This window comes from Pleurodeles waltl, chromosome 5 (assembly GCF_031143425.1).
Source record: "Pleurodeles waltl isolate 20211129_DDA chromosome 5, aPleWal1.hap1.20221129, whole genome shotgun sequence".
NCBI lineage: Eukaryota > Metazoa > Chordata > Amphibia > Caudata > Salamandridae > Pleurodeles > Pleurodeles waltl.
The window spans coordinates 1,257,724,059-1,257,746,026 of NC_090444.1; the positions used below are offsets into that span (position 1 = coordinate 1,257,724,059).

Here is a 21,968-nt window from a genome sequence, read left to right on the forward strand (position 1 = left end):
CAATACAAAGGATGGCATGACTGAAAGTAGAAGATAATTATCCAAACAAATTTTCAGAACTGACAGACAAACTAGGATTGTGCTGCAGCATCTGAATTTAAACAATAGTACTTAGTGAAATTATGAACAGATCTTACTGGAGACACTTGACAATTGTCACTAAAAGGCATATTGTTCACCCAGCCAGCAGTAGCTGCTTTGCCTCTGGAAGAATTATTTTGGCATATATGGCAACACAGCTACCTGGCAAATAATACTTTTAATTAGGGCACCCTGTTCATTTGACTAGCCTTTCTGAACTCTTTTGTCCCTTTCTAGGTAAAATCTCATGACCCTCCCAACATTTGCAAAATAGGAAATGGTCTGATGTATGTGAAAAAAGAAAATCGGAAACAACGTAATGAAGAAATAAGGTCTGTGCACTTATCCCTACTCTTAGGGGAAAACAGTTTAGGGCTCAAGAGCTGAAAAGGCCTCCAGTTTACCGGCTCCACAGACCAATGTAATGGCAACGTTTAAAGAGAACTGCTGCAATGAAGCCTTATGTATACGTTCAAGAGGAGGAGCTATCAATTCAGACAACAACAAATTAACCAGTAAAGAAAGGAGACCTTTTCCAAATTGGGTAGTAAACATATTTCTACTCCTCTAAGAAATCCCTTATGACAGGGGCTGTAAAACGAAATGTCTGAAATGGACTTCCGTATGCTGTAATTACTGTCTTGTGTACCTACTTGGAAGAAAAATGCAGCCATGATTTCGCCAGGTGAAAGAGTTAAGACAGCACTGCCCCATCTAGGGAGGAGATGGATTCAGTTTGCTGCTGTAGATGCCATGTGCAAAAAATTTTTATTTGAAAATGTATACCATTGTAGTGGTCTGTCTTATAGCTTCTTTCAAAAGTTCAGTGGAGACTCAAGGCAAGTTTAAAGACTCTTGTTGCAAGTATTGAGGAAATATGCCTACAAATTCCACAATGTCAGATTGGAATGGAATACTTTTATCTGGACAGAAGATTTAGACTGCATGGAAGTCTGTTCTGTGTATTTGTTTTGTATTTTTTTTACATCTACAGCAGATTATTGTACCACCACTGGCTGAGATGGTCTGCAAAAATACAGCCCTGGATTACTTAACTCACATTAATGTTAGAGTGTCAGAGGAACTGAAAAAAAAGCATACAGACATTTCTCAATCATCAAAAGCGCATTGCCCTCTGATGCTGACTACTGGAATCTGGGTGCAAAGTTTGGGCATTTTGGATGCACTATATGATCTATTTCAGAAAACTTCCACTAGCGAAAGATATCTTTAAGATTTTTTTAATATGTTTTGCTGAGCCCATCTCACCAAGAGTTCTCTAACCCCAGGTTATGGACTGCCTTTATAGAGAGACTTTTGAAGGAACTCTGCTCTATATGACCTGAGCTCTGAATAAGCATGTTCTGGACCTTGAGCCCCCTTTTTGTTTAAGTAGTACAGGGTGGTGATATTGTTGGTACATATGAGAATATTGCCTGTTGGGAGAAACAGTTGCCAGTCCTATGTGGAAAACCATAAGGTCTAAAAGACAGATTTGACATTAAGGACATCTCACTACTCAAAGACCTCGTACCATGAGAGCATCCAGGTGGACCCCACATCCATCTCATCAAAGATGTATCACTATTATAATCTGAATAGAAGGTCTCAATTATAAAGAACACCCTTCAAGAGGTTGCACCAACGAGTCCACCATGGAAAGGATAGTTTTGCTGCTTGAATTTGCTTGTAAAAGCTTGGATCTTTCATTAGAATTAGGAAGCACCTTGAGTAAGTAACCTTGCTTTTTGAAGGAGGGATCTTTTCTATGGCTCGTTTATGAAGGACAATTGTGTGTTTGGTTTCTTTGTGCAATTTTAGGCACACACACAAGTAGTGGTGATTTGAAATGAAGAGCTTATTCACCCTACAAAACATCTGAACACCATTTGTCTTTACTTATGCTTTGCCATTCCTCAAGATAATTTGAGAGCTTCCTACCACTGAACTGCCTCATTATGGGATGGAAGGCCTGAAACTTCCCTGAACAAAATGATTATTATTGAGCTCCTCTGCTACTAGAATCTGCTAGGAAGGTATAGTGGGATTTGCTCCAGTTGATTCTAATACTACCACTGAAGGGTTTAAATACTGTTGGTGTGTTTTCAGTGTTTTTCTTAATTCTCAGTTTTTTCCTCACCACGAGAGGGCCACAAATCTACCCCAAAGAAATGAAGGTTCATGTATGTTCTTCTTCATATGTGTTCCTTTAAGATAGCCAGAAAGGAGGGACAAAAACAAGTTATTAAAATGTAGGTAAAGCTAGTGCAACTTCCAATTGCTTGAATACTTGGAATGTGATAGCCTATTACACCAGAGTCAGTCCAGTTTCCAACCCCGACACAGTAGTGAGACAGCTCTTCTGGAAGAAACAGAAATTGCTGTGGACCAAGGTAAGACAGCTGCTCTTATACTTCTAGATCTGTTGGCAGAGTTTAATTCTGTGTCCCATACCATTCTTTTGCAGTGGTTGGCTAAGATGGGCGTGGGTTGCCTTGCCCTTAATTGGATCTTTCTGGAAGACAGATTAGATTTTGAGGCAGTAAACAGCTTCACTTTGGAGTCCTGCAGGGCTTCTTCTCAAGCCCAACACTGTTTAACAATTACATTCCCCGCTTAGCCTTGCCGATTCCATTCTTCAGCTTTAAGGTTGTATCCTATGCGGATGCAACACAGCTGATTCTTACCAGACTCAGTACCGGCCATTATGCTGGAAACCTTCAAAAACTGACTGTCTTATGTTCTGGATTCGATGTGAAAGAGCTATCTCCAATGCAACAGGGAAAAAAGAAAATAAGTTACTTACCTGTAACTGCAGTTCTCAAGTATTGGCATATTTCATAGATTCACATGCTTGAATCATTGCCCAGCATCACAGTGGGAATCCTATGGTACCATTATAAAGCAGTATAAATATCACTATCATAGGCTAAAATGGCAATGAAAAAGTCAGTTTAATAGCTATCTGTCCTTTTTTTTTTTTTTTTTTTTTTAAGACAAAAATTGAACTGTAACCATTAAGGTGACAGCACCCTCTAGAACACTCCCAACAGAGGCTGAGTCCCACAGATTTTCAAGCACAAGTAGAACTAAATCCCAAGCTACAAGGGGAGCCTCTCCAGAGAGCACATGCGAATCTGTGAAATATATCAATACTGGAGAACTGTCGTTACAGGCAAGTAACTTATTTTCTTCTCCAGTATTGGATCTTTCATAGATTCACATGCCTGAATCAGATTAGTAAGCAGTTACTGTATTTGCATTTCTTATAGTATTACTGCAAATAGTGGATGGCGGTAGAAAGGAAAATGTTACTTACCAGGAGTTAGTCTGTTTGTGGCATGTAGTGCTTTAGATTCACATGCTGTGCATAAGCTCGCCATCTAGTGTTGGGCTCGGAGTGGTACAACTTGTTTTTCTTCTAAGAAGCTTTTCGAGTCACAGGATCGAGTGACTCGTCCTCTCGGTAATACTGCGCATGGGCATCAAGTCCCTTGTTATATTGTTTCTCTGCAGGCAGGAGAGTGCAGCAGTGAAATAGAGAGTAGAATAGAAAATATGTCCATGCAGTGTATCTACATACGTACCATATTTACATATTAATAAATTGCAACATCCACACGCGTCCGGGGAGGAGGGAGGGTGAATGCGAATCTACGGCATTACATGTCACAAACAGATGTCTACTGGTAAGTAACATTTTCCATTTGATAGCATGTGTGGCTGTAGATACACATGCTGTGCACAAACTGTAAAGCAGTCCCTCCATGAAGTGGTGGCTAGTGTGCAGGAGTTGCAATTGTTTTCAAGAGTGTTTTGAGTACCAGTTGTCCAACATTTGCTTGCTGGTGTGCAAATAAATATACACAATAATGTTTTGTAAAGGTATGTGGTTTAGACCACGTGGCTGCTTTACAAATATATGCTATAGGTATGTTACCTAAAAATGCCATAGATGCACCTTTTTTCCTAGGGGAGTGTGCTCTAGGTGTTACGGGTGATTGTCGTTTGGCTTTATTTTAGCAAGTTTGAAAACACTTGACTATCCATCTAGCTATACTTGCTTTAGATATAGGATCTCCATTATGGGGCATGGAGAAAGCCACAAAAAGTTGTTTTGTTTACTTAAAGTCTTTGGCTCTAACTATATAATACATAAGGGCTCTTTTATCATCAAGAGTGTGTAGAGTCCTTCCTGATATAAGAATCAGGTTGGGGAAAAAAAACTGGCAATTCTATTGACTGACTGATATCAAATTGTGAAATTTTGGATTAGTTCTTAAAACAATGTTTTCCTTATGAAGTTGGAAGAAAGATTCTTCCAAAGTTAAAGCCTGGAACTCACTAACACGCATTAGGGAAGTGATAGCGACTAGAATAGCTAATTTACATGAGAAGAATTGTAAAGAACAGAAGTGAAGTGACTCCAAATGGGGAGCAATAAGCCTTGTGAGGACAATGTTAAGATTCTAGCATGGGGCTGGAGGAATCTTTGGTGGAATGATTCTTGAAAGTCCTTCCATAAAAGCTTTGATAACTGGAATTCTAAAGAAGTAAATATGCTGTCTGTTTTGAGGATACGCAGCTATGGCTGCCAAACGTACACAAATGGATGTGTAAGCAAGATTTGTTTTTTGTAAATGTAGTAAATAACAATCTCCTGTACTGTTTGCTTAGGAGGGTCATTGTTTTGTGTTTGGCAACAGTAAACAAAAAAATTCCATTTTGCTGCGTAATATTGTCTAGTTGTAGGTTTCTGTGCTTCTTTAAGAATATTCACCCATTCCTGTGGTAGCTGTAAATACACAAACTGTATAACCTCAAGAGTGATATTGCTAGGTTGAGCGATTTGGGAAATGGATGTCTTATATGACTCTGATTTTGTGTTGGAAGGTGAGTTCGGGAGCTTCTGATGTGGTACTACTGAGAAATACAAAAGTGTTGTGAACCATCGTTGACGTGCCCATGTAGGAGCTACCAGGATCCCAATGGGGGAAGACTGTTTGAGCTTCCGAACCAGAAAAGGAATGTCTGGGAGAGGGGGGGAAAGTGTAAGCAAATATCCCTGATCAACTCATCCGTAGTGCATTGCCTTTGGACTGAGGGTGCGGATACCCCGAGGTAAAGTTTTAACATTTTGTGTTTTGAGGTGTGGCAAATAGGTCTATATGAGGTGCTCGTCACTTTTGAAAGTATTGGTGGAGGACTTGTGGGTGGACTTCCAATTTGTGGACAGCTTGTTGCTTCCTACTGAGCAGATGTGCAAAGTGATTGCCTGTCCCTGGGAGATATTGTGCCACTAGGTGAATGTGATGATGAATTGCCCATTTCCATATTGCTTGCAATATGGGATAGTTGATGAGATTGTCTCTACCTCTGTTTTTGAAGATAGTACTTGGCACTCATGTTGTTGATATATTAACACTACTTTGTGTTGGAATCGTGGAAGGAACGCAATCATTGCTAGGAAGACTGCTTGCAGTTCCAGGCGACTGAGGTGCAGGGACTGTTGAGTGGTGTCCCATAGCCCATGGACTGTGAGGTTGTGGCAATGACCTCCCCAACCGGTATTTGAGGTATCTGTCGTGAGAGTGATCTGAGGCACATGGTCTAAAAAGGGCCACCTTTTCCTAAGGTTTGTGGAGTTCCACCAATGCAGACAGCCATAAATCCGGCAGTCCAACAACACTATATTTTCCATTTTAACCTGTGCTCGAGACCATTGACAAGAGAGGCACTGTTGAAGGGGACGCATATGAAGTCAGGCATGAAGTACGATGGCAATGAAAAATGCCATCATCCCTAACAATCGTATAACAGTCCTTTCTGTGTATGTATTGTTTTCTGTTAATGTAGCAATCATTGTTTGAAGGGCTTGAATTTGGGCTGAGCTGGGAAACCCCAATCCTAACTGTGTATTGAGAATCGCTCCTAGATAGTGCTGTATCTGGAGAGGGTAAGGACATGACTTGAGGTACTTGATAATGAACCCTAGAGAGTGTAGGAGAATAATTGTGAGTTGTGTGTGGCGTTCACACTGTGTGAATGAAAGGGCTTTGAAGAGCCAATCGTCCAGGTAAGAGAAGACATGAATTTGTTGTCTTCTGAGATGTGCTGTGACAACAGCAAGACATTTTGGGAATACTTTGGGAACGGTTGTGGTTCTGAATGGTAATACCTTGAATTGGTAATGTTTTCCTGCAATTTTGAACTGTAGGTAATTGCAGTGTGCCGAATAAATGGGAATGTGAAAGTTAGCGTCCATTAGGTCAAACACTGTCATAAAATTGCCTTGTTGAAGAAGGGGAATTACATTGTGAAGAGTGACTACATGGAAGTGTTCTGAGAGGATGTTGTGTTTTAAGGGGGGTCTGAGATGTAATATTGGTATAAGAGAGCAATCTTTGTTGGTATTAGGAAATATAGGGAGTAAACTCCTGTATCCTGGTGTTTTAATGGTACTGGTTCTATAGCCCCATTGGGAAGAAGAGAGTGTACTTTTTCTTTGAGAAGAGCAAGATGTTCTTGTGAGAGTCTGTAAATACGAGGGGTTATATTTGGTGGATTGGAAGGGAGCTCTAAACAGTAGCCATTTTGGATAACTGAAAGTACCCATTGATCTGTGGTAGTTTGAGACCATCGTGGGTAAAAATGTTGTAACTTTCCCCCTACAGGAGCAGTGTGAGTTGGTAGGTTTGAGAGGAAGTCATTGTTTGGTGGTGGATGAGGAGCCTCTAGATGTAGATGGCTTTCCTCTTCCTTTGCTATTGTTCCCTCTGTAGGAACCTCTAAAATAGCCTCTGGTGTATTGAGAGGTGGGCTTTGAGTGGAAGACTGTTTATTAAATGATGACCGAAAGACGCTTGAAAATCCTGTGCGAAATAAAGTACCTCTGTGTGTAATGGCTTGGAGTGCCCCCATAGCTTTGCCAGTTTGATTATCTTTATTTAGCTTTTCAAGTGTGGTATCCAATTGTGAGCCAAACAAATGTTCTTTATCAAAGAGCATGCTCAATACTGCCTGCTGTACCTCTGGTTTAAAGCCTGAACAATTTGAGTCAAGCATGTCCCCTAATGAGGACGCTGGTGTTAATACTGCACACTGCTGTATCAGCAGCATCAAGCGCACATATAATTGAATTATTTGATATTGATTGTACCTCAGCTACAAATTCTACACTCTTTTTACAATGTTCCTCAGTGAGATATTGTAGGAGCTCTTCCATGGAATCCCAGAGAGGTCTGTTATATCGGGATAGTAACTCCTGGGCGTTAGCAATCCACCAGTGATAGGCTGCCCAAGATGCCACTCTCTTACCTGCTGCATCTACGTTTTTGCTTTCTTTATCAGGAGGAGGTGTGCCTTTTGTTAATTGGCTATTAGCCATCTTGCAAGCAGTAGAGGTAACAATAGAGTCTGAAGGGATTTGTGCTTTTATAAATGAAGGGTCAGTGGATGCAGCCTTATATTTCTTTTCGACCCTGGGAGTAACAACTCTTGATTTAATTGGCTCTTTAAAGATTTGTTCTGCATGCCTAAGCATGCCTGGGAGCGTTGGAAGAAACGGACTCTCCTTGTGTGTTGTGCCAAGGGTGTTGAATAGAAAATCCTCTTCTATTGGATCTGTGCACACGTGGTCATTATGAATTGCTGCTGCCCTATCTATGACCTATTGATATGAGGTGGAATCCTCACGTGGTGAAGGCCTAGCTGGGTAGAGATCCAAATCATTAGGTGTAATAGGATCCGTATCATATGTGTCTGTATCATCTAATGTATCTCCCAAATCATGAGCCCCACTAGGTGGCGAATTAGGTGGCATGAATCCTAAAGGAAGGGGAGATGATGTTGGAGGAGAATGACTTGGAGAAGTAGGTGGAGGTTGAGGAGATGGCTGTGTGAGAAAAGGTGTCTTTTCTTTTGTATTCTTTTTTGGAGGCAGAGAGGAGTCAAGTGCCTCTTGAAAAGTCAATTCCCTCTTTAAAGGGGGAGGAGGTGATGTTATCATCTTTCCTGCTCCCTCCTGAATCTGAAGTCAGCGCTGATGAGCATCCAAAACGTCTAGAATTTGTTCCACCGGTGCGGGGGTGGTTAGAGACTGTCCGGAAAACAAAGAGGTATTTTTATAGGATTTTTGGTTCCGAAATGTTGTGTATGGGATATTTTCGGTGCCGAAACTGTGAATGGTTTTTATTCTTCTTCAGTGCTGAAATGGTTAGGACAGAAGTGGTCGGTACTGAAGAACCATGTGTTTTCGGTCGCATCGGAGCCAAAGTAGAGGTGCCCGAGGTCGATGCTTAAGATTTATCTTTGACTTTTTTCAGTGCTGAGCTGGAAGGCGGGGTATCCAAATGAGGTTCTCAGATCAGACCATAGCTGGAAGGCAGTGGTGGACCAGTGACCTCTTTTGTTGCAGTTTTGGCCAAGGATGAGGCAGTCTTTTTACTCACAGTTTGCGCCGACTAACTCTCGAAGTCAGACTGTACATTAAAGTCAGAGTCTTCAATGGAGAAGGCCAGTTCTTGCTCCAGCTCCTCCCGTGCATTCTCATCGCCGAAGAGGTTTGGTGTGTCATCTGAAGTGCAAGATGTTATTTCCATCCGACGAGCTCTTCGATCTCAAAGTGTCTTTTTTTTATTTTTTTTCTTTAATCGAAAGGAACGGCACACTTAGCAGGTCTGTTCGTTGCGGTCAGGGGAGAGTCACAAATTACACACCTGGTGATGGTTGGTGTGTGGATATTTTGAGTGGCATCTAGGGCAAAACCAAAATGGTTCGTTCCACTAGGGCTGCATAGTTAATGCCACATGGAGGAGGTAGGCCCAAAGAGTGCACGGGAGGGCCATGTCTGCCCCGAAGGGCTGAAAATCGATTTCTTGGTGTTAGCTGGAACCAAAAATGGCCCTCCCGGAATGGAAGAATATACGATCGACACAATACCGACAGTGATACAAGGACACAGAAAATACTGTATTGGACTGTATTGAGTCGAGAACTCTCAGCGAGAGGCACACACGTCCGAACTCAACAGCAGAGATAAACTAACAATCTAACAAAGGACTCAATGCTCATGCACAGTATTATCGAGAGGAGGGGTCACTCGATCCCAAGACATGAAAAGCTTCTTCGAGGAAAATAAGCTGTACACTACAAACCCAACACTAGATGGTGACCTTATGCACAGTATGTGTATCTACAGCCACACATGCCAAACATACTTATGTGTATATACACACACATCATACATAAAAAATTAGCTTGAATGCATAAACACATGAAACTAAAAGAGGCTCCCCTTAATGAAATAAGTGGTGTAGTAAAACCTGTCCAACTGCTGCATTGCTGCGCTATGTCGATTTCAGGTAATAATGCTGCTTGAATTATATGCACACCTTTCCAAGCTGCAGAGAAACAAAGGCAATTCCGCAAACAAAGTAGTTGAGGTGGAAACTGCGCTAGCTGAGTGCACCCTACTTTTCTCTGTGAGGGGCTTGCTAGATTTTGAGTGGCATAACTGGATTGCAGCTGAAATTCATTGAGCAATGGTTGCCGTTGTGACTGGAGCACCCTTACAAGTGTGTCCATCCGAGTCCAACCGTTGGTCAGTTTTCATGAGTTGTTTAGTGCGCTGTAGGTAGAATTTTAGATATCAATTGATACTTAGCCTAAGAATAGACCTCTCAGTTGGTGATGCTGAATTCGGGAATAAAGTTCGAAATATAAGTTCATTGAGGCAAAATCCAAAGGAACCTTTGGAATAAATCTTTGGTTTGGTTCAGAGAAGTACTAAATTACCTGTGAGGCGCAAGTAAGTTCTTGTGTTGTTGAGAAAACCTTTATCTCCTCTACCCTAAATGAGTGCTAGTAATTAGGCAGCTTTCCATGTGAGATGTGCTCTGTGAATGGGTTCGAATGAACTCTTCATGAGTTGAAATAGAACTATGTTTAGGTGCCAGTCCGGTGAAAGAGCCCTTACTGGAGGCAATAACTGAATAATGACTTTATGAACTGTTTGATGATTCTGCAAGAACAGAAAGGGAGAAAAAGTGATGAGCAATGATATCTTGATATTGCAAGCAGTACATTAACTGATGCATGTACCAACCATGACTGAGCTAGTGCCAGGAGATAAGGTAGTTATTTGCAAGATTACTCTAGTACAGGATGTAGGCTTGAGTTCTGGCACCATAGGCAGAAACATTTTCATTAACGTTTACATGTCTTTATCATGGCTTCTGCCTTGATGATACCTGCAATCCTGAATATTGAGATCTTTGAATTCATAGAATTTAGGAGCTGTGCGTATAATACGACAGGTCGGGTCAGGATGAAGGAACTGGCATTAGTTCATCATCAAATGTTTACAGAATGTTGGTAGGCGAAGGTGGTTATATTCTTATAGTAAGGGAAGCTCCGTGAACCAATGCAGGTGGGCCACCTAGAGGCTAACAGGATGAGACTACACCGCTCTGCTTTCCTCTTAGTGAGAACCTTTGGTATTAAAGTTACTGGGGAAAAAGGTAAGCATAGATTCGGGCCATCTGTCGATAGGCATTCCCCCATGATACTGGATTTGGATGCCAACTTGCATAGAGCTGGCATTCGCGGTTTTCAATTGTTGCAAAGGGATGCAGAGCCTATTTGCCCCAGAACAAGAAGATAAAACTTAGTGCTGAGTGATCAAACTCCCATTCGTGGAGGCCGTTTCCAGTATTGCTTAGCATGTCTGCTATGAGTTTTCTAGTCCAGGGAACATGCTAAGCCTGAAGAGTTATTCTGTGTGTTCTTAGCCGGCTCCAGATTTCCTGATCTTCCTTGAACAGTGTCAGTGATCTTGTGTTGCTTTGTTTATTCACGTAATGCATGATGGTGGTATTGTACTTATAAACTAACACCAAAGACTCTGCTATCATTGGTAGGAACGTTTGGAGACTTAGTAGATGGCTTGAAGCTCTAGTATGCTGTTCTGCAGCAGAAACCACTTTCCTTGAATTTGCAGGTTCTGTAAATGACTGCCCCAGCTTTCCAGGGAAGCATGTGAAGTCTGGGACCATCAGACTAGAGCTTCCATCAGACCTGCGTGAAATTCACCATGCCTTCGATCGCCACTTCTCTGTTTTCGTGTTTATGAGGAAAAACGGAGAATAGAAACCAGTTCCTTGCTGAGAATGGGGGTCTTTCTCTATGGAACCATTGGTTAGCATAGCTAGAACTTCTTTCCAAAGGAGATGGAGATGAGGTGGGAGCCCTCATTTTCTGGAATAGTTAGCAGAATCTGGGCGAACTGTAACATCTGTCTATACGTGATGAGATACAGGACTTATTTGTTTGACGCCATTTTGCGCCATGAAAGACGACATTTTTGGAATTGTTTCTCCCTAGGACTGCATAAATAGCACCAGAACATTGTCACTGTAGGTAAGCTATCCTAATAGCTACTGAGAGGGTTGATAAGTCTGATACCTTTGGTGTCCTCCTTGATATTGAAAAGTCTCTTTCGTGGGTCCCTCTAAAGAGATTTAGAAATTGTAATGTGCCAAAAAACCTTGCGGTGTCAGGGTCAGTCTTGACTGCTTGCAAGGCATTGTCGAAGTGCTCGCCAAATACAGCGTCGGCAGTGTAAGGTACAAATATTAGATATATTTGCATCTCAGATTATAACTGTTGTGGCCTTGTACCAAACTTTGCGTCCAAGGACCAGTGATCCTGCCAGTTGTGAGAATACTATTGAAGCTATATCTATAGCTCAATCTATATTGTCTGATTAGGACATTTCACCCACCGTAGGTTCTTAGTTTTTCTTCCTGTCCTTTCTTTTCTCTCTTCAGGCAGACAATTTATCTATGTGGCCATGTCTGACCACACCTGGTGGTTATATGTGCCCCGTATTGCCCTTGAACTGGCAGCTTGTACAGTAGCATTGGACATAGATGAGAACGTGTCCTTGCTGGTTAGGCAGGATTATGAGTGACAGGATTTTCCAGGTTGTTTCAACAATTGGAATAGGTCTTCTAGCTTTTCTGTTTAAAATCCTAAAGAAAAAACAAACAGATTGCCTGTTTGCTTTTGAAAGATGGAAGTTTTTGGTCGCTCGCTCCCAAATGGTATGGAAACCACCCAAATTCATCTGGGGAGGGGGGAGTTCACCAGTTCTGGGTGTAACCTGTCCTATAGGTCTAGAAGTACAGCTACATGGACCTGACCCATGCTCTGGGGTTGGAGGCGGAGTGGTGTAATTGTTCAACATATTGCCACTCCATATATTGCTGCCTTTTGTAGACATGCTCATGTTTGTCCCCTTAGTTCATGACATTAAGATATCTTAGATTGTGTTTTGTTCTTGTTAACGATTACGTATTTTCATCTTCGTTTGTATTGTCATTGAGTTCGACGAGGCAGACATACATGGCTAGGTTCACGTGGACAATGTAAGCTGGTGCTCTCCCATGCTGTGATTAAAGCTATATTGAAAAGGCAGTTAACATTTCTCTCCATGACAAGTGATTTGGCAAAATAGAACAGCACACCTGTGGTCGAGGCAGTGGCACTATCCTATGACAAATATCCACAGCCCCTGATGCCACAGCCATTTCCATAGAGTGCAACTGGGAAAGCTTGCCTGGCACACATTATGGCAGTGAGGCTGTTGGCTCTCCATACTAAGGGAATGAATCCAATAATAAACTGCTGGCTTTGTGGCTACCAATCCGAATCTTTTAAACATCTTCTATGCTGCTGTACAGCACTGCTAAATGCATGCTGCACCTTTTTAAAAACCCTATTTTTAACTCATGGAATAAGAACTTGCAATGAAGCAAGGAACTTAGTGTTTACTCTGAAGAAACCATCTGATCTGGCCAAATTTGAAAAGTACATTCATCAACTACAACAACTTTTGAAAGAATGCACCCAGACTGGCTAGACCCATCAACCTGGTAAATTAGATTGTGGAACAGAATACTAACCAGAATACTGAACTATTTCATTTAAGCTTTATCTGGAGCGCACCCTTCTTGAACTCTAAAATATGACAGGAAGGCGGTGCTTGCTCTGCCTGTTCCTGGTAGATTGTTGATGATTGGTACTATAATCATTCAGAGGTCTTTATCACTTCTTTCATGCTTGTAGGGGATTTTCCTTTTTTTAAATAATGTTTGTGATGTTTAATATGAGGAAGAACTTGCTGCACTGTTTTGCGCTTGAATGCATGTATTATCGTTTATGTATGATTATTTGCCATGATGGCCTACTTTGATGAAGCAAGAAAAAGGTAACCTCTTGTAAGGATTTTAATTAATCATACACTATAACTTTTCCACTACTACTACGTCAACAATGTTTGTCATCGATGAGGCCTTCGTTGTAGAGGATGCAGTCCTAGACGAGGCTGTCGTAGAGGATGCAGTCCTAGACGAGGCCATCATAGAGGATGCAGTCCTAGACGAGGTAGTCCTAGAGGGAAAAAAAAGCAAAAAGAACAAAATGATAGAAGGCTGAAACAATGCAAATATTCACCCCAGGTCACAAAGATCTGGGTTTAATCCATAATTTTTTTGCCCACCACACACCCCACTTTGGACCCAGACATAGGCAAATCAGCCTTGACTTTGTTCCCATGGGAATAGTCCAGCCCGAACTGCCAAGCCAGGTCCTTCCTGGACCGGAAACAAGCATCCTGGGAGCGGGTCAAGGCTGATCCGTGACTGGGGGTGAACGTTTGATAATGTTCAGCATTCCGTTCATCATCTTTTTGTGTTGCAGTCGTAGAGGATGAAGTAATAGACAAGGCCGTCATAAACAATGCAGAAGTAGACATGGTCGTTGTAGACAAAGCTTCATAGGCGACTGTTGTAGATGAGGCTGTCGTAGACGACCGCTGTAGATGATTACCATAGACGACCGTCGTCTATGACCACCATAGATGACCGTCGTCAACAACCACCGTCCACAACAGTCATAGATGAGGCCGTTGCAGATGAGGCTATCCGTAGACGAGGCTATCCGTAGACGAGGCCCTTCGCAGATGAGGGCTGTCGTAGACGACAAGGACATTGTGGACAAGGCTATCGTAGACGTGGCCCTCATAGGTGAGGCAATAATAGTCAACATAGTTGTGGTTGTCGACAAGGTTATCATAATTGTTGTTAATGATGATGATTTTGCCTTCAGTTTTTAGATGCTTCATTGTCAGGTTATGAGGATCCCTCTGATGTAGGGTCAAGGCTGAAGAGGGAGTAAGAGTCTGTATTTTCCAATTTTCTCTCCCTGTGAGAAGTCCCTTATGAAGACTTCCATTTTGCCTTTTTATGGCTTTTTTGCATGCCTTCTGGGGATCACTGGCATCTCCCTTTGACCTCTCCTGTGAGGTGAAGGAATCTTCACTCTCCTCATCATATGTGACAGATTTAGGATTTTGTAGTCCAAATAATAGCCTCATCTCTCAGAACTTGAGAGTTTGAGAAAAAGGTTAGACATATTTTGTAGTCCTTTACCTTGTTTTCTGCCACTCTGACTTATTAGTGCCAGGGTTAGAGAAATGAAATATAATCTTGGATGACCTACAATGAAGTAATACCTGAAGAACCGAGCAGAGCTCAGGGAGACTCCCTTCACACGACGTGTGGTAGAAAACCTGAGGGACTCAGCCTCTGTTAGAAGTGATCTTGAGCGTGCTGTTGCCTGATTGGTTATAGTTTGGTCTTTTTTTTGTGTTTTTTTTGTTGAAAGGACATTGATAGGCTATTTAACTTTTTTCATTGCCATTATAGCCTACGATAGTGATATATATACACATACTCCTTTACTATGGTACCTTGGGACTCCCACTTTGACGATGGGGAGCGATTCCAGCATGTGAATCTATGAAAGACACAATACTGGAGAAACTCAAATCTTCCTCTATGACAAGAACTGCTGGCTAGATGTGCTACTGCTCCCACCACTGTAAGTCACAGAGACAAGAAATCAGGGAGCAAAGTTTGATCAAAAGTCAATCTTCTGTCCGCAAGTTCTGTTTGTGGTGTTAACATGCATTGCCTTGCTGTGCTCACTCACAAATAATTAGCTCTCCATCCATAACCGACAAGAAAAACGCTGGTCCATGCTATGCTATGCTTCCAGGCTGGACTACACTAATCTTAGCCTACCAGACAAACTGATTAGCTGGTTGCGAGAGGTCCAAAATGTGGAGGCACGTCTTTTTCTGCTATTCCCAAAACAGGCCTCCATATTGCATCATTTTAAGCCATTGCACTAGCTGTCAATCAAAAAAACAAATTCAGTTTAAGATCCTTTTCTTGGTCAATTAAGTTATTTACAAGTCTGGACCTAAATATTTCCTGTCTGCTTTGGGCACTATAAGCAAACCTGGCTTGGCAGGTCGGGCTGGACTGATCCCGTGGGGCACAGGGTCAAGACTGATTTGCATATGGCTGGATCCAAACTGGGGTGGTGTGGTGAGCAAAAAACAATGGATTAAACCCAGATCTTTGTGACTGGAGGTGGATGTTTGCATTGTTCAGCATTCCGTCCATCATCTATTCTTTTTTAGAAATTCATTCATTCATTCTTTTCAATATTCAACTTGACTACAGCCTTCTTAGTGGGACATGCAGAATGTGGCATATGCACAATAAGATTTTAAAGGTCTGCAGGGCCCAGGCACACCTAATCAGATTCAGAGGTTGAGGAAGCAATACATGAGAGACTTCCTTCTGGGTGGTGGTGCATCTTCTGTAAAACAACTGATTCCTAAAAGAACTGATTAACTGTCTGCGTACTTACCTCGTATTTTTCACCTTTCTCTGGACTCTAGGTTTTTGCTGCCTTTAGAACACTAAGCAGTAGTAAAGTGCCTGTGCTCCCCTTTTTATAATTGTAATTGTAATCTTCCTAATTGGTATCATTAACTTGCCTTTAACTGCCTGGTATACAGTATAAAATGTTCCCAGGGCCTAAATGTTAAATGCCACTAGTGGGTTGCAGCAACTGTTGTGCCATCTACTATTCTGGAAGTGTAAAAATGTCTTTAAGCCTGCCACTGTAGCCGGACTGTAGCCGTGTAAAACTGCGATTCAACCTGTCAAAATAAAACCTGTTGACATATCAGACCCCCCCGTTTTAAATATCATTAAGTCACCCCTATGTAGGTGTTGGAAAATGGGTTATTGGTAAAGGCAGGTAGGTACCTACACTTAGCAATAGGCCACTAACCTCCACTTAGGTCCAGTTAGGTCTCAGCAAATTAAACCCAGCTCAACCCTTGGTAGCTTGGCAACGAGCGACAAGGCTTAACTTAGGAGACAGAGTGTAAAGCATTCAAATATCACAAAACAGTAATTAAATAAAACACAGGAAACAGTTTAAAAATCCAAAACCAATTTATAAAAATAGATTATATTTTTATCTTTAAAATGGCACAAAAACGAATGAAATCGGATAAGGGGAAACGGAGATATGAATTTTTAAAGAATTATTGTTTTCTAGCGCCTAGAAACAAAAAGCGCCAATCTGGTCATCTGGTCTCACCTCGACCGGGGCAAAGTCAAAGTTTAAGGCCGATGTGATGGAGCCCGGCTCGGCTACAGCCCGCGGGAGGCCTCGGTCAAAAGTTTACCTTCGCAGTTAGTCGTTTTTCTGAAGATTTTATTCAGCGGGACGAACCTGACAGTCCAATCTGACCTCCTGGAACTCTTCTCCGGATACGCGTCGCGGAAGCCCTCGGTGGAGGTTTTTACCTTCGGACTTAATCATTTTTTTCAAGGTGAAAATCCTTCGACCGGGGAAAACCTGGATCTTGATCCGACGTCCTGGGAGCCCTCCTCGGATACGCTGGCTGGGTTTGTCTGCTCTGGCATTCAGGGAAACTGACAGATGTTGAACCACCAGGGGTATGCCATGATGTTCCAGCCATGTCCACAGGCACAGAACCTCCTGACAAAGGGTCCACGACCCCAACTCACCCTGCTCGTTGCAGTACCACATGGCAGTGGTGTTGTTCATGAACACCTGCACCACTTTCCCTTTGAGAGATACAAGGAATACTGGCAATGCTAGCCTGATCAACCTAAGCTCCAAAAGGTTGATATGGAGCTCGGACTCTGCAGGAGATCAGATGTCTCTGATCTCCGCCTCTCCCATGTGGCCACCCCATCCCAGGCGTGAAGCATCTGTCACTATGGTCAGATCTGGTTGAGGAAGGGAGAAGGATCCACCTTTGACCCAATCACGGTTCGAAAGCCACCATTGCAGAGCTTGCGCAGTATCCTCCGAGATCTGGACCATATCGGAGAGATTCCTCTGATGCTGAGCACACTGGAACTTCAGGTCCCACTACAGAGGCTGCATATGGCATGTGCCACCAGCAGGACGCAGGAGGTCATGAGGCCCAGCAGCCTCAGGGTCATTCTCACCGAAATCCAGGTGAGAGGCTGAAACATCGGTATCACAGCCTGAATATCCTGGACTCGCCCCTCTGGAGAATAGGCCTGCAACTGCACTGTGTCTAGCGCAGCTCCGATGAAAGGGAGCATCTGAGAGGGAGGCAGGTGAGACTTTGCCACGTTTATAGTGAACCCTCGCGAATGCAGGTCTGCCGTACTCTGGAGGTGGGAGACGACAGCCTAGGGCTAGCCCACCTTCAACAGCCAATCGTCGAGGTAGGGAAAAGACTGAAACCCCCAACCTGCACAGAGGAGCTGCGACCACCGCCATCACTTTGTTGACGACACCAGGGACGCTGGTAAGGCCAAAGGGGAACACAGTAAAATTGAAAATGCCTGTGACCTACTACGAACCGCAAATAATGTCTGCGGGCAGGAAGGATGGGAATATGGAGCATTTTGAACTTCTCCTTCCTGAGACCCTTTTCCTCTTTGGGTACCAGAAATTTGTGGGAATAACTACCACAACCTACTATTGGCATTGGGATCTTCTCTATGGCTCCCTTGGCTAAGAGAGCCATAACCTCCTTGCAGAGAAGTGCCAGGTGATCCTCTGTCATCCGATCCTAGGACAGTGTTACGGATGGAGGGGTAGTCTCGATGGTATGCCAGTGGGGCAAGTGATGGTGAATCCTGCCGTCGACTAGTCCCTGGTGGAGAAGCATCAGGAAGGTTTGGAGGCAAGGGTGGACTGGCTAGACCACTGGATCCCTGATCCATGCGGATGCTGGATCCCATGTCCACAGCCACACAGAGACTGAGCAGCATGCGCTGCACGGTGGCTGCCAGGGAACGGTTGTGGCTGGGCACCCCTGCCGTAGACACAAAAGGGGGATAAAACAGACTGGCAGGGGGGAGTGGAAGCAACAAGGCCAATGGACTGAGCCGTAACTCAGGCCTCCTTAAAGCGCTTGAGTGCAGAGTCTGCTTTATCTCCGAAGAGACGGATGCCATCAAAAGGCATGTCCACCAGAGTGGACTGGACATCCATTGAAAAGCCAGATGTCCTTAACCAGGCGTAGCCCCTCAAGGCCACTGTTGAAGCAACCAATCTGCCCACATGCGATCGTAAACTTAGCTGCGTCTCTCCCATCAGCAACCCCTTGAGAGAGAATGGCCCGGACTTCCTCCGTGACCTATGGCAGCACCTGCGCAACCGTGTCCCATTAGGTATGGGTATAGCAGCTCAAAAGGCATGCATGTTTACAGACTGCCATGCCAGGCTGGAGGTAGAAAACAGCTTCTTCCCCAGGTGAGCCAGCCTCTATCTGGGGGAGCAGAAGGGAATGCCCCAGGGGATGCTGAGGCTTCGATGACCAAGCCAGGTCATTAGGGGCTGGCCTATGGCGGCAGGCTATTGTCCTATTGACAGGAGCTCCTGTGCTGGGTTTGGACCAGGTCTCCAGCAGGACATCAGTGAGGGCTTTGTTAAAGGGTAAATAGGGGTTTTGACTTGGATGCCCCACGCTGAAGCACCTCAGTCAGGAGGTTAGTCCCGACAGCCGCAAAGGCAGCTCGAGGCCCAAGACTTCAGCCGCACTCTGCACCACCATAGAGTAAGACGCCCCTCCTCCATAGCCACAGTGGGGGGGGAGAAAGCATACCAGTGTCAGGGGAGGTATCTAGACTGCTGGCTTCACCCAGTTCCTGAGCCTAGTCCATATAGTCTTCAAGCTGGTATTCTAAAGGGTCCAGTGACCCCTCCATACTCTAGAATAACGGTCAGGACTTGACCTAGGGACAAAGGTCCCCGCCAAAGTTGGAATCGGCCTGAAGCAATGCACCTCTGGCTCAGAGTCAGAGTCTGCAATAAGTATAGGAACGGTGCTGGCAGAGGTGGCATAAGGAGCATTGATGCCAGACCCATCCTCAGGGAAGGTCAAAGTGATACAACCGATGCCGGTTGAGATCCCGAAGAGAATCCCTGGATGCCAAGGCTGAAGCCGCCAACGGGAAACCCAATGGGGCCCCTGCCAACCTTGCAGGACATGAAGGCTCTCCAACAGGGATGGACTGCCCAAAGGTGAGGTGCATGGGCTCGCACAATTCTTACAATTGGGCAGGGGGGATTCCAGCTCTCGAAAACTTGGGGAGGCATGGAGCTGACCCAGAAGTAGGCTGCAAAGATGAAGGCATAGAGCGCAGACGCTTCATCTCCCGTGCCAAGTCGTCTGACCGACGGGGTGAAGCTGAAGAGTACCTGTGATTCTTCGACTTGTTAGTACCCAAACGACCCGTCAATTTCGAATGGGATGAGGACGAGTGGTGATGGATCCGCGAACAATCTTGGAACCGTCCTCTAAACCAAGACTGGAAGCGATGCGGAGCCAGACTCCGGGCTGCGAGTAGCTTTATGGACCGCACCCTCAAAGTCTTCTGGGTCATTGGTAATATAGTCGGAGCATGATTACGGTTCATGGTCGCGCTCCAAACACCAAAGGCACACGAGGTGCAGATCCAACAAAGACATCATACGGTGACAGTAGTCGCAGGGCTTAAAGCCGGTCTTATGTGATGACATCCTTGACGCATCTAGAAGAGTAAAAAAAAAAAAAAAAAAACTTCAACAAAAAGTCAAAGGACCAGTCTTCGAATCTGCGTATAGGCTGGCGCGGAAAGAAAAGAACTGACATCACCGCACCGGGGTGGCACTTAGATATGACCCGCGACGTCATATCCAGTGGCCACGATGCCAAAAATTAAGTGGATTTGACCGACACCACTTGAAGGCAAGCAGGGCTACTGCTCAAAGAAAACTCTCCAGATCCAGACTGACGACTGGGGGAATTTCTAAGGTAGGAATCTACAACTAGAAGTCTCTATCAGATGAAATGACCACTGTTACAAACCTTTGTGAATAGTGGAATTGATTGAGATTATGATGACTGCATATATGAAGAACTGGGAAAGCTACTGGAATACTTAATAGAAAGGTTTTGAGTGGTTCCAATTGAAATGGTGCAATTGTTTTGAGCTTATGTGAGTACTGGAACTGACTAAGACTGTAATGGCTGTGCATATATGAAGAACTGGAAAGCCATTGGAATACTTATCAGCGAAGGATTTTAAGTGCCCAGAGGAAGTTCATATGTGGTGAACGAAATGTGTTGGCAGTCTCCTTTTTACATTTTGAAGGGAATAAAGAACAATTTGGGAAACTAATTTATTTTACAACTCATCTGTGCACCACCGTCTGTACTGATTAAACATTGGACTTTGGGTTACACCTTGGGAGTGGCAGGTGCTTAAATTGGGTGGCACAATTCCAACATTTATGGGACAAGGATGGGCTGTGGTTAAATGAATAGCTCACTGATCCAACATGGTTAAGAATGTTCACATTTGGGGAACGTCAACCCCTCTCTTCAAAGACTAACCCTCAGTCAAGTCCCTGATTCAAAAACCTCAAATCATGAGCAAACAGTGGATTGACCTACAGTCAAGGAATGAACAGATATCTTGCACCTTAACTGCAACAATCTCTTCAAAATACCCCCCCCAAGACCCCAACCAGAAGTTTAACCCCAGACTAATCAACTATTCAAACTGGAATTGGGCCCTTGTTCCCACACTCACTACTCAATTTTTTGGTACACGATATTCAGTAGACCTTCATCGTCACTTAATAAACTCTATGCTCTACACTTGAAGGAAATGGACTAGTAGCTGCACAGACTTACGTGTGTTCTTTATAAAATAAAGTTTCAATTAAAACAAGGATACCATACTGGAAGGAATTCACTGAAGTAGTTCACAAGAACACCCGTCTTATGAGGCCATTGATAGGATTCTTGCAGGCAATATAATTTAATCTTCCAACTAGTAGAAGTCGGGGTCCCGCTTGTTTATATTATTCGCATTATAGGCGACAAATTGCCGTAGGAAATGCGTAAATGTGCAATGTTCTATGGCATCCTTTATGGTTTACTTGTTACCCATATTCTTTACAAGATGCTGGAATAAAAATACTATCTTAAACCACGAGTTGGACTAATGCCTCAGACATTTTTCTCATAAAACTTAGGAACATTACATGGCCATAGAACATTGCACATTTACGCATTTCCTACGGCAATTTGTCGCCTATAAAACGAATAATGTAAACAAGTGGGACCTCGACTTCTACTAGCTGGATTATTTCTTATTTGGGGGACTAGGGTCCAATCCCTCGGTTTGAGCTCCCACTACCACTCAATCAGACTATTGAACAGGCATTTCATAGAGGAAGTAAAAACTGGACCTTTACTTGTCTCAATATAATTAAATCTACCTTCTCAAACTAGACCACAAAGTTTTTTTTTCTCCAAAAGGAATATACAGTCAGTCTGACACTATCATACGGTTGACAAGGGAAAATCTCTGCTCCTACCCAATTTTGGAAAGAGATCCCTTTAATCCTGGCTCTTGAGAGGGTTCCATTTCATACACAATGGCTATTGAATTCTT

At 43.5% G+C, this 21,968-nt stretch overlaps 1 protein-coding gene across 4 annotated transcripts in view; it reads right to left on the reverse strand.

Annotated features, from left to right (window-relative positions):
* MAP3K7 (mitogen-activated protein kinase kinase kinase 7) overlaps positions 1-21,968 on the reverse strand; it is a 271,033-nt gene that overhangs the window by 205,362 nt on the left and 43,703 nt on the right. The window lies entirely within an intron of this gene.